Here is an 11,837-nt window from a genome sequence, read left to right as displayed (position 1 = left end):
CCCAGGAACCAGCCCTGCCGGCCCGCTGGCCGTGGGCTCGCAGCCTCCCGCACTAGGTAAGGCAAACGCGGTTGTGGAGCCCCACCCCGCCCCGCCCCCGGTCTATGAGCATCTTTGCTACCCAAGCACAAGAAAACAGCCACTGCGATGGCGTTTACCCCATCTCAGACGCTGCCCCTCGGAGACATCAGACCCCAGGCGACAGCAGGGAGGGCAGCGGCACCAACATGGCGAAGGCTGGTTTAAGTGAAGCGTCGTTCGGGAGGAGCAGAGTAATTTTCTCAGTTCAGTTTGGATGGCAGTCATGGACCAAGCTGCCGTTTACCCAAACATGTCAGGAGCTTATTCTAGATAAAGTCAGTTACTCAAAGCTGCCCCTCGGAGACATCAGACCCCAGGCGACAGCAGGGAGGGCAGCGGCACCAACATGGCGAAGGCTGGTTTAAGTGAAGCGTCGTTCGGGAGGAGCAGAGTAATTTTCTCAGTTCAGTTTGGATGGCAGTCATGGACCAAGCTGCCGTTTACCCAAACATGTCAGGAGCTTATTCTAGATAAAGTCAGTTACTCAGAGACGACTGACTATTTTCCTGCTAACTCAAACCAGTCTAGAACCCAGGGTGGAAATTCTGAGAGTTTCTCCCGCGGAAAGGATCACATTTCATCCGAATAAAACATATGGCCTAATGACAGCCTGGATCTTAAACCATTTCAATTTTAATTTTAAAAAGCGTCAAAAATGTCACTGTGCTGTAATGAAATAAAAGGCAGCGAGCTTTTCCCACGGCCTCGCAGTGACGCAGCCATGTGCGAAGACGTCCACCCTGACTCGGAGGCCGCAGGAAGACGTGCCCTTGATCGTGGGTTTTCAGCATGAAAGACTCAGATCTGCCCGTGCTCGAGACGAGCGCCGAATACTGATGCGGATCCACGGGAGGCCCGGCGAAGTCAGTCCCTGCTTCCAGACTGTTAGTAACCCATTTTCCGGGGCTCCAGCCTCACTAACAGAGCTACTGGGGGAAGCCCTGTCACTCACTCTGCCGTCCGTGGCGTCCCGCTGCTGTGGAAATAAGCACCAGATGTGTACAACCCCCTGCTTCCCGGGGAGCCTCTTGTGCCCTGCTAACAGCACACTGAGGCTGATTCAAGGCCTTGGCTGTGCTGTCCTCGCAGAGGCCTGCCGGCCCCGGGGTTGAGCACCACAGCCCGGTGTGGGGGTCCCCCCAGCTGTATTACCACGCAGTCCTGCTCAGGTCAAGGAGATGGGGCGGGGAGCTGCCTGGGAGGGCCCACAGCAGCGTCTCTTGCACGTGCCATGGACCACGCAGCTTCCCGGTGATGATCTGTCGTGAGGCAGTGGCTTGCCCCCTCAGGTTGGAGCTCCGCTGCAGGGCGCTGTGGAAGAGGCAGTCGTGAGAGTGTGGATCTGCTCAGGCCCAGGGCTGCACTGGAGGGGTCCTTCCCAGGACAGCAACCTGACAGGGCCCTGACCAAACTGCTACCTTCTTTGCCAGAGGTGTCCTTGACTCCGTGACAGCTGAAAGCATGCTGATCAGCAGTTACTCCCGATGAGACCAGGCTCCTCTGCCTCCCCCTGCTCTCGCTCCAGCCCACGGCAGCAGAGGCTCCCTCCCTCACGTGGCCATCCCTCCTGACTCCCTCCCACCATGTCTGGCTCCTCACAGTCACCCTACTCAGCTCCACCCACTAGTTCCCAGTGGAGGACCCTCTCTCATGCCATGACAAGCCATGCTGAGCTATGCCCCAAACACCTCTCAGCTCCTCCCTGGGTCCTCCTAGATCAGACTCTTCTGAATTTTAGCATTTTGGGCGTCTATCATTAGAGCCTTGTACATACCTTGTGCCCCAGCTCGATTAACTTACAGTGACTACCCTCAAGGGAGGCATTTTTCTACACTCTGTCATTTAATGTCCAAAGCAATCTTGCTGGCATAGAGGTTAAAATGCTGGATTCCACATGGCCAACTGCACAGTTGAGTCCTTGACATGGTGGCTTGAAAAGCACACTGGGCACGTTTGCATGCCTATCCAAAATCCCGAGGAGACAAGGAAGAGAAGAGGTTGCAGAGTGGTCATCCGTGAGGGGGAGGGGTGCTTTCTCACTTTGCTCCCTCTCTCTGTCATATGTGCCCTAGGGCTCGCTGGTGGCATGGTGATTAAGGTGCTGAACCCCCCACATGGCCAACTGCAGTTCGGGTCCTGGACCTGGCAGCTTGCTCTCTGACTTTCCTTCTCTTTCTCTTTCTCTCTCGTGAACACATGTGCCCTGTAGTAAAATGTAAAAGAATAAAAATAATGATGATAAACAAAAATTAAACAATTATTTTTGAAAGACTCACGAAATGGTAATATGTCTACACAGGTTCTATTGGGTCATTGGGAAAGTCATGACACATTTTTGCATAGAAAAACAGAAAAAGACATCATGATTTTCCCGATGAACTACTATATGCACGGTAAATTTTAAGCCATGATCATTCTCTTGCTGAGGTCAATGCTGTAGCCATTACACCCTCCTTTTTTGATACAATAACCTATCTGTATTTCCCTGAGTCAGCACCCTTATTTGAGAGAAGCAGCCTATTGTCATAAGTACCAGAAGCTTCTACAAACATAATAATTGGTTTTAGTAAAAGGTATCTTAGGATTATTTCTAACTTAGAAATCATTCATCTCAACATATTTCCCCATTTAATCAATTCATCAAAGATACGTAGATCTCCTTTCATTTTATAATAATCTTAGAAACAAAAAAGTGTGAGTTGGGAACCAGCAGTTAGCGTAATGGCTATGTCGCTGGATTCCCATGTAGTCGACCGCGGTTCGTGTCCCGGACCCAGTGGCTTGAGACTCACGCCGGGCGCATGTGCATGCGTGCCCAAGATCCCGAGAGGAGAATGGAGGAGAAGGGATTGCGGCGTGACCATCCCCCCTGGGGAGTGATTTCTCGCTTTCTGTCTCTATGTCTCTGTCTGTCTGGCGAGCGCACACGCCCTACAGCGAAAATCTCTCCAAAAATCTCTCCAGAATAAAAAGAAAAAAAAAAAAAAAGTGTTTACAATGACCTCAGAGTAGCAAGCATGGAGCTCCAGAAATCTCTCCCATGAAATTTCGTTAGCAAAGAGAAGACAGAAATCTAACCGGTGTCCTAGATTTTCTCTTAGAACATGTATTTATTTTGTCACTGTAAATACTCATTGTCAAAACTCCAGAAAACAAAGTATTTTCTATATATATTAAAGAATTTATTGGCATCATAAAGCCATCATAAAACAGGACTCAGCCCCTGGGATTAAAACCAGGTCTCAGCAGGGTCATAGGGAAGTGACGAACATGTTACGGACTCTGAGACAACTTTCTTTTAAGCAAACCAATTAATAAGTAAACAAATAAGTATGATTTTTTTTTTTTTTGGAGAGATTTTCAGTGTAGGGTGCGTGCGCTCGCCAGACATTTTTTTTGGAGAGATTTTCACTGTAGGGCGCGTGCGCTCGCCAGACAGACAGAGAGAGACATAGAGACAGAAAGCGAGAAATCACCCCCCAGGGGGGATGGTCACGCCGCAATCCCTTCTCCTCCATTCTCCTCTCGGGATCTTGGGCACGCACGCACACGCGCCCGGCGTGAGTTTTAAGCCACCGGGTCCGGGACACGAACCGCGGTCGACTACGTGGGAGTCCAGCAACATAGCCATTACGCTAACTGCTGGTTCCCATAAGTATGATATTTAAGGTTGATTGCTAAGAGTTCACATGGGTCAAAGGTAACAGAGGACTGGGGCCAGCAGGTGGCATGGTGGTTAAGGGCGCTGGACTCCCACATGGCCTATCACAGTTCGAGTACCGGACCTGGTGAGTTCAAGTCCCAGACCTGGTGACTTTCTCTCTCTCTCTCTGTCTCTCTCTGGTAAATTAAAATAAATAAAATTGAATAAAATAATTCTTAAAAAAAGAAAAAAGGTAACAGAAAGGAGGATGAGAAAAGAGGCAAGATCAGGTACAAGTCCATTAGTAGGGCCGGCTGGGGGCGTGGTGGTTAAGCATCTGGATCTCGTGTGGCTGGCTGCACGGTTCAAGCCCAGACCCCGCGGCTTGAGAATTACACTGGACACATGTGTGTTTGTGTCCAAAGTCCCAAAAGAAGGGAAAGATGGAGGAGAAGGGGTTGCACTATGAGTGTTCCTCATGGGGATTCTTTCTCACTTTTCTCTCTTTATCGCTCTTTCCAGGGAGTGTATACTCCCTCTAGCATATGAAAAGGAAAGAAATTCACAGCAGAAGTTATCTAGAAGGCTGCCGGCCGTAGGATAGGATCCATTCTTCTTGGTGTCAGCAAGGTGTATGGCCTGCCCTAAAAGGGTATGGTGCAAGGTTTTTTTCCCTTAAATTATTTTTAACTCAACAATGATTACAATGTGACTTTTCAGTCCATAAATAGAATGCGTAGTTCTTAAATCAGAGTAATGAGTGTATCCACCATCTCAGCCTGTACCATTAGCTACAGTAACTTACTGCTAGCCTCATCCTCCCCACTGCAGCTGGCAGCACTGGACGGAGCTCCTTCTCCTGCAGTTGTGTTCCCCCACCCCGTCCTTCCCAGCATCCAGTAATCATTCCACTTCTATTTTTAGGAGACCATGTTTTCCAGTTTGCATGCATGAGGGTGAATATACAGTATTCTCATTCTACACCTGTTTCTTGTAACATAATACCTTCCAGCTCATCCACTTCACCGCGGATGACTGTGTTTTACCCTTTGTAATGTTTCCGTAGCATTCCTTTTTCCTTACGCATTCATCTGTTGATGAACACGTAGGTGGCTTCCGTATCTCAGCTGCTGTGACTAGTGCTGCAGTGAGTCTGGGAGCAGATCTCTTAACAACATCGATCTCCTTTCCTTGGACCTGATATGGAATTGTTGGACCGTATGGCAAGTGCATGTTCACTCTCTTAAGGACTCGCCATACTGTCCACAATGGCTGTACAAATTTATGTTCCCAACAACAGCGTAAAAGACTGCCCCGTTTTCCGCATCCTCGCCAGCATTTATTTTTTGTCTTTTTGGTAGTAGTCATTCTAACTGGGATGGGAAAATACCTCTTCATGTCTTTTGATTTGTGTTTCCCTAATGATCAAGGAAGCTGAATATGTTTTTCACATATTTATCGACCGTTTGCATGTCTCCTTTTAGAACTATCTGTTCAGGTTATTTGATCATTTTATAACTGTGTTATATTATTTGTTTTGTTTTTGCCACTGAATCCTGTGAGTTCCTAGCAGGTTCTGTTCATTAATCCCTTATCAGATGGCTAATACACAAATATTTTCTTCCATTCTATGGATTGTCTCTTGACTCTGTTGAAGGTTTCTTACTGTGCATAAGATTTTTAGCTTCAGATACGCTCACTTGTGTATTTTGCCCTTTCTGTTTTTGTTGCCTGTGTTTTTGAAGTTTTATTCAAGAACGTGGCTCATATTAATGTCCTGACGTGTCTCCTCTGTTTTCTTCTAGTAGATTTATAGTTTTAGGTTTTATGTTTGTCTTTAATACATGTGTAGCTGATTTTCATATATGATGAGAGATATAGGTCTAACTGCACATGGATGCTTGGTTCTCTCAACATCACTTATTAAAGAGTATCTCTTCCCCAGTGGAAGTTCTTGGCACTTTTGTCAGGAATTATCTGCCTGTATACATGAATTTGTTTCTGGGTCCTCTGCTCTATTTCATTGGTACATGTGTCTGCTTTTATTTTGTTTTGTTTCCAATATCACGCTGTTTTGTTGCTATGGCTTTATAGTACCTTTTCAATCTGATAGTCTAAAACCTCCAGCTCCACTATTTTTGGTTGGGATTACTTTAGCAATTTGAGACTCTTGTGATTTCACACAAGTTTTATTTTTTATTTCTTTCTTTATTTTTAAATTTCTGTTTATTTCAATTTCTTTTATACATTCAATCTATGTTACTTAGGTTACAACATGTATACATTTCTCATCAGTTCAGTTGACAATACGATAATGCTATCTTCAATAGATAAAAATCCATTTCTTTGTCTCATAAATGTCTTGCCTCTCTATTTTTCTCATTAATGTCTTTCCTCAGATTTGACTCCTTCACACACCCTCTTCCCACACTGTATCTGCTATTCACAACCATTTACTAAGTTTCTATAACCTTTAGTCATTCTGTTTTGTCCATAGAGTGTGGACATTCGCTATATATTAAGTGAAGATGAACAGTGTCTCTCCTTCATAGCCTGGCTTGCTTCACTCAGTAGTAAATCTTACATATTCATCCACTTTCTGTCAAAAGCCAGGATCTTGTTGTTTTTTATGATCGAGTAGTATTCCATAGAGTATACGTGCCATACTTTTTCAATCCATTCATCTGTTTGTGGGCTTTTGGGTTAGTTCCATGTCTTAGCAATTGTGAATAATCCTGCAATAAACATAGATGTGCAAGCACTTTTCTGATTAAGAATTCTTCTGTCCTTTGGGTAGATACCCAGGAGTGGGACTTCTGGATCATATGGTAGTTCTATTTGTAGATCTCCGAGGAATCTCTGAATTGTTCTCCACTGTGGCTAGACCAATTTACATTTCAACCAGCAGTGTAGGAGAGTTCCCTTTTGACCACAACCCTGCCAGAACTTATCATTTTTTAATTTTAGTCATTTTTACTGGAGTTAGGTGATATCTCATTGTGGTTTTTATATGCATCTCCCTTACAATGAGGAATGTTGAACATTTTTTTATGTGCCTTTTGGTTATTCACATGTCTTCCTTAGAGGGTTGGGTTTTTTTGTTTGTTTGTTTGTTTGTTTTTTGTCAACTCCTCCCATCTTTTAATAGGGTTTAATCATCTTTTTTCAAGACAGCTGCTTGAGTTCCTTGTGCATTCTGGTTATCAGTCCCTCATCTGATACATAGTTTACAAAAATATTTTCCCATTCTGAGGGCTTTCTATTCACACTAATTACTGTGTCTTTTGCCATGTAGAAACTTCTTGATCTAATGTAATCCCATTTGTCTATTTTTGGGCTTATTGACTGTGTTTTGGGGGTCTTATTTAAGAAGTCTTTGTCTACTCCAATGTCTCCCACAGTTTCCCCAGAATTTTTCAGTAGCAGGTTTACAGTCTGAGGTCTTAAGTTTAGATCTTTGACCTACTTTGAATTGATTTTTGTCAATGGTGAGAGGAAAGGGTTCAGATTCATCTTCCTGCAAGTGGATATCCAATTTTCCAGCACCATTTGTTAAAGCAGTTTTCCTTCCCCCACTGGATTGACTGGTACCCTTTGTCAAAAATCAGCTGGCTTTGGGAACCAGCAGTTAGCGTAATGGCTATGTCGCTGGACTCCCACGTAGTCGACCGCAGTTCGTGTCCCGGACCCGGTGGCTTAAAACTCACGCCGGGCGCGTGTGCGTGCGTGCCCAAGATCCCGAGAGGAGAATGGAGGAGAAGGGATTGCGGCGTGACCATCCCCCCTGGGGGGTGATTTCTCGCTTTCTGTCTCTATGTCTCTCTCTGTCTGTCTGGCGAGCGCACGCGCCCTACAGTGAAAATCTCTCAAAAAAAAAAAAATCAGTTGGCTTTGTGCAGTGGCAGTATTGTAGCCAATGAAGTTTATCCAAGGGGCCATTATTGCTAATTGAAAACTTTTTCCAAACAAGTTTTATAATTGCTTGTTCTATTTCTGTGGAGAATATCATTGGGAATTTCACAGGTATTGCATTTAATCTATAAATCACTCTTGGCAGTAGAGATACTTTAAGGATGTTAAGGATGTTAACACTTCCAATCCATGAACATGGGATGTCTTTCCATTTTGTGTGTGTGTGTGTCTTCTTATTTTTTTTCTATAAGTGATATAAAATTTTCTTTATAGAAAACTTTTACTACCTTGATTAGATCTATTCCTAGATTTTTTTTTTCTTTTTGAGATTTTTTGCTATAGGGCATGTGTGCTTGCCAGAAAGACAGAGAAAGACAGAGAGATAGAAAACAAGAAATCACCCCTCAGGGGGATGGCCACACCACAATCCCTTCTCCACCATTCTCCTCTCAGGATCTTGGACATGCATGCGCATGTGCCTGGTGTGAGTCTAAGCCACCAGGTCCGGGACATGAACCATGATCAACTACATGGGAGTCCAGCAACATAGTTATTACACCAACTGCTGGTTCCTACATGGGATTCCAGCAACATAAGTCATTACACCAACTGCTGGTCCCTATTCCTAGATATTTTGATTTCTTGGAAATGCACAGCATTTTAAAATAAATATTACATTTACTCATAGTCTCTCATCCAGAAGATATTAATATTTGAGAACTATTTCCTTCTGTTTCCTTTAATATTAAATCTATTTATAAAATTCTAAGTGTAAATCTTATTTTCTTAGATTTAATACTATATAATGACCCTAATGCCATAATATTAATATTATTTAAAGCAAAAAAAAAAAATCAGTTGGCTTTGTGCAGTGGCAGTATTGTAGCCAATGAAGTTTATCCAAGGGGCCACTATTGCTAATTGAAAACTTTTTCCAAACAAGTTTTATAATTGCTTGTTCTATTTCTGTGGAGAATATCATTGGGAATTTCACAGGTATTGCATTTAATCTATAAATCACTCTTGGCAGTAGAGATACTTTAAGGATGTTAAGGATGTTAACACTTCCAATCCATGAACATGGGATGTCTTTCCATTTTGTGTGTGTGTGTGTCTTCTTATTTTTTTTCTATAAGTGATATAAAATTTTCTTTATAGAAAACTTTTACTACCTTGATTAGATCTATTCCTAGATTTTTTTTTTCTTTTTGAGATTTTTTGCTATAGGGCATGTGTGCTTGCCAGAAAGACAGAGAAAGACAGAGAGATAGAAAACAAGAAATCACCCCTCAGGGGGATGGCCACACCACAATCCCTTCTCCACCATTCTCCTCTCAGGATCTTGGACATGCATGCGCATGTGCCTGGTGTGAGTCTAAGCCACCAGGTCCGGGATATGAACCATGATCAACTACATGGGAGTCCAGCAACATAGTCATTACACCAACTGCTGGTTCCTACATGGGATTCCAGCAACATAAGTCATTACACCAACTGCTGGTCCCTATTCCTAGATATTTTGATTTCTTGGAAATGCACAGCATTTTAAAATAAATATTACATTTACTCATAGTCTCTCATCCAGAAGATATTAATATTTGAGAACTATTTCCTTCTGTTTCCTTTAATATTAAATCTATTTATAAAATTCTAAGTGTAAATCTTATTTTCTTAGATTTAATACTATATAATGACCCTAATGCCATAATATTAATATTATTTAAAGCTCTCTTTTTTGTTGCTTTATTGTTTTGTTTTGCTGTTTGTTTTCTCACGGTTTTTGCCATAGGGCACATGCACTTGCTGGAGAGAGACAGACTTGCTCAAACCATAGTGAGAGGGAAAGTAAGAAATCATTCCCCGGGGGGATGGTCACATCACAGTCCTTTCTCCTCCATTCTCCTCCTGGGATTTTGGGCATGCACTACTGCCCAACATAATTTTTAAGCCACCAGGTCTGGGACTCAAACTGGACTCCCACATGGCAGCCTGAAGAGCTGCAGAGCTGGGGAACCAGCAGTTAGCATAATGGCTATGTCGCTGGACTCCCACGTAGTTGACCGTGGTTCGTGTCCCGGACCCAGTGGCTTAAAACTCACGCCGGGTGCGTGCCCAAGATCCCGAGAGGAGAATGGAGGAGAAGGGATTGCAGCGTGACCATCCCCCCTGGGGGGGTGATTTCTCGCTTTCTGTCTCTATGTCTCTCTCTGCCTGTCTGGCGAGCGCACGCGCCCTACAGTGAAAAATCTCTCCAAAAAAAAAAGAGCTGCAGAGCTGGGAAAGAGAGACCCTGGCTTGAAGAGACCCTTTCAAAGTGCTTCTCTCTCATGCATGCATACACATACGCAGTCATGAATACAATAAAAAGACTAAACCATGTGAATAAATAAAACCACTGAAGATAGATTTTAGTTGGGTCAGGCCCATGGCCGAGTGGTGGAGATAGACCCTGCAGAGCCAGCTGCCATATGAACCCCAGATGCAACAGCCTGGAAACGTGCTGGGCATGTGCATGTTTGCGTGCATGTGTGTACACGTGTGTGCTGTGTGTATGCGCCCAAGCTCCTGACGGGATGGAGAAATGAGGGAGAAAAGATCACACCTTGAGTGGGTGGGGGTGTTATCTCCTCCCCTTCATCTCTTTCTCTCTCTCTTTCTCTCTCTCTCTCTCTCTGGAAAATAATTTGTTTTTTAAATTTGTTTTCTTTTTTTAACACTCTACACAGAATCTCACACACATACATCCACACATACACACCCCATCTTCTATACATCCATGACAGTTTATTTTTATGAATTGAATTTTCAAAATTATTATATCACCATGCAGAGATAAACTCAGTAATAAAGATAAAAGCTCAATTTGTACTTTGCGCTTTTTATTAAGTACATTCTTTTGTGGTTGTACCTTTAAAAATACTAGTCCATTCACTGCTCAGTTATCTCATGATCTAGTTTAAAACTTCACTGAATAATTATTTGTCAGAAAGAAAACTAAACATGCAAACAATGGACTGCCCGCACAGCCCAGGGGTTAGGGGAGCTGAGTTAGCATGGCCGGTTACACAGCTCAAACCCGGACCCCGGCAGCCGGAAACACATGCCAGGCCTGCATGCCTGCCCCAAATCTGACCCGATGCAGAAATGGAGAAGGGACTGCAGCATGACACACCCTGCTGAGGCGCTTTCTCCTCCTTCCTCTCTCCCTGCCTCTTCCTGGTGAGAGTACACAGCCTCTGGCAAATTAAAGGAATAAAGAACCAGAGAATTTAGGGTGTCTGAAGGCAGCGATGCTGGTGAGAATCAGGGAAGTCCTGGCCCAAGCACAGTGCAGCCTGGTCTTCGAAAGAGAGAAGGGGCGTCCCCCAGTGGAATTAGGGTCCTTTAATTTCATAGATTTCATTAAATTGCTTGTTAAAGGAGACTTAGTGACCCCCTACTGATTTATCTCTTCAGATGTATTTAAGACACGGGTTACTACCAAGCCCCGAATAAAAACACGCACTTATGTATGGAAGCTTTTATATTGTTTTACATTTATTTATCTTGCATGTATTTAAAAACTCTCCTTAAGGAAATTTCAATTAAGATTTACTTGACTAGAAATCCAGGTTGCATGGCTGTATTTCAATAACTACTGTGACTGCAGGCCTGCCATAGATTAGCTGTGGCGGAGGCCAGAGCCCCACAGCCTGGCAAAGGAATTGATGTTTCTCCTTGCAGTTCCTTTAAAGAGTATGTTAGATATTTCATCCAAGTGCATAAAGAAATCATTCAACTGATTGTTTAAGGAAAGCATGTAAATGACGAAACACTGAATAATGAGTAGGTCAGGCTTCTTTTAACACTTCTCAGAAAGGAAAGACACTGGCAAAATTTCATCAACACTTTTTGGTTTTCTTTGGAGAAGTTTTTGCTATAGAGAGTGTGCACTCGCCAGAAAGGCAGAGACATAGAAAGCAAAAAATCACCTCCCAGGGGAGATGGCCACGCCGCAATCCCTTCTCCTCCATTCTCCTCTTGGACCTTGCACGCACACACGCGCTCCCGGCATGAGTCTAAGCCACCGGGTCTGGAACTCGAACCACAGTTGACTACATGGGAGTTCAGCGACACAGCCATTATGCTAACTGCTGGTCCCTTCATCAACACTTTTAAGATTGCCAAACACATTTATTCAATTATTGCTTCAGAGCTTAAA

At 43.8% G+C, this 11,837-nt stretch overlaps 1 non-coding gene and 1 pseudogene across 1 annotated transcript; both read left to right on the top strand.

Moving 5' to 3' along the window:
- Nucleotides 1-7,611: 7,611 nt before the first annotated feature.
- Nucleotides 7,612-7,751, top strand: LOC114006226 (U4 spliceosomal RNA). Its single transcript, XR_003547982.1, has one exon. It is a non-coding gene; the product is annotated as a U4 spliceosomal RNA (small nuclear RNA).
- Nucleotides 7,752-8,496: 745 nt separating this feature from the next.
- LOC114006227 (uncharacterized) lies at nucleotides 8,497-8,646 on the top strand (annotated as a pseudogene).
- The last annotated feature ends 3,191 nt before the right edge of the window (nucleotides 8,647-11,837 follow it).

Source organism: Tupaia chinensis, unplaced genomic scaffold (assembly GCF_000334495.1).
Source record: "Tupaia chinensis unplaced genomic scaffold, TupChi_1.0 Scaffold146386_1, whole genome shotgun sequence".
Lineage (NCBI taxonomy): Eukaryota > Metazoa > Chordata > Mammalia > Scandentia > Tupaiidae > Tupaia > Tupaia belangeri.
The sequence above is the reverse complement of the archived record's forward strand: the minus strand, read 5'-3'. Positions and strand labels throughout refer to the sequence as shown.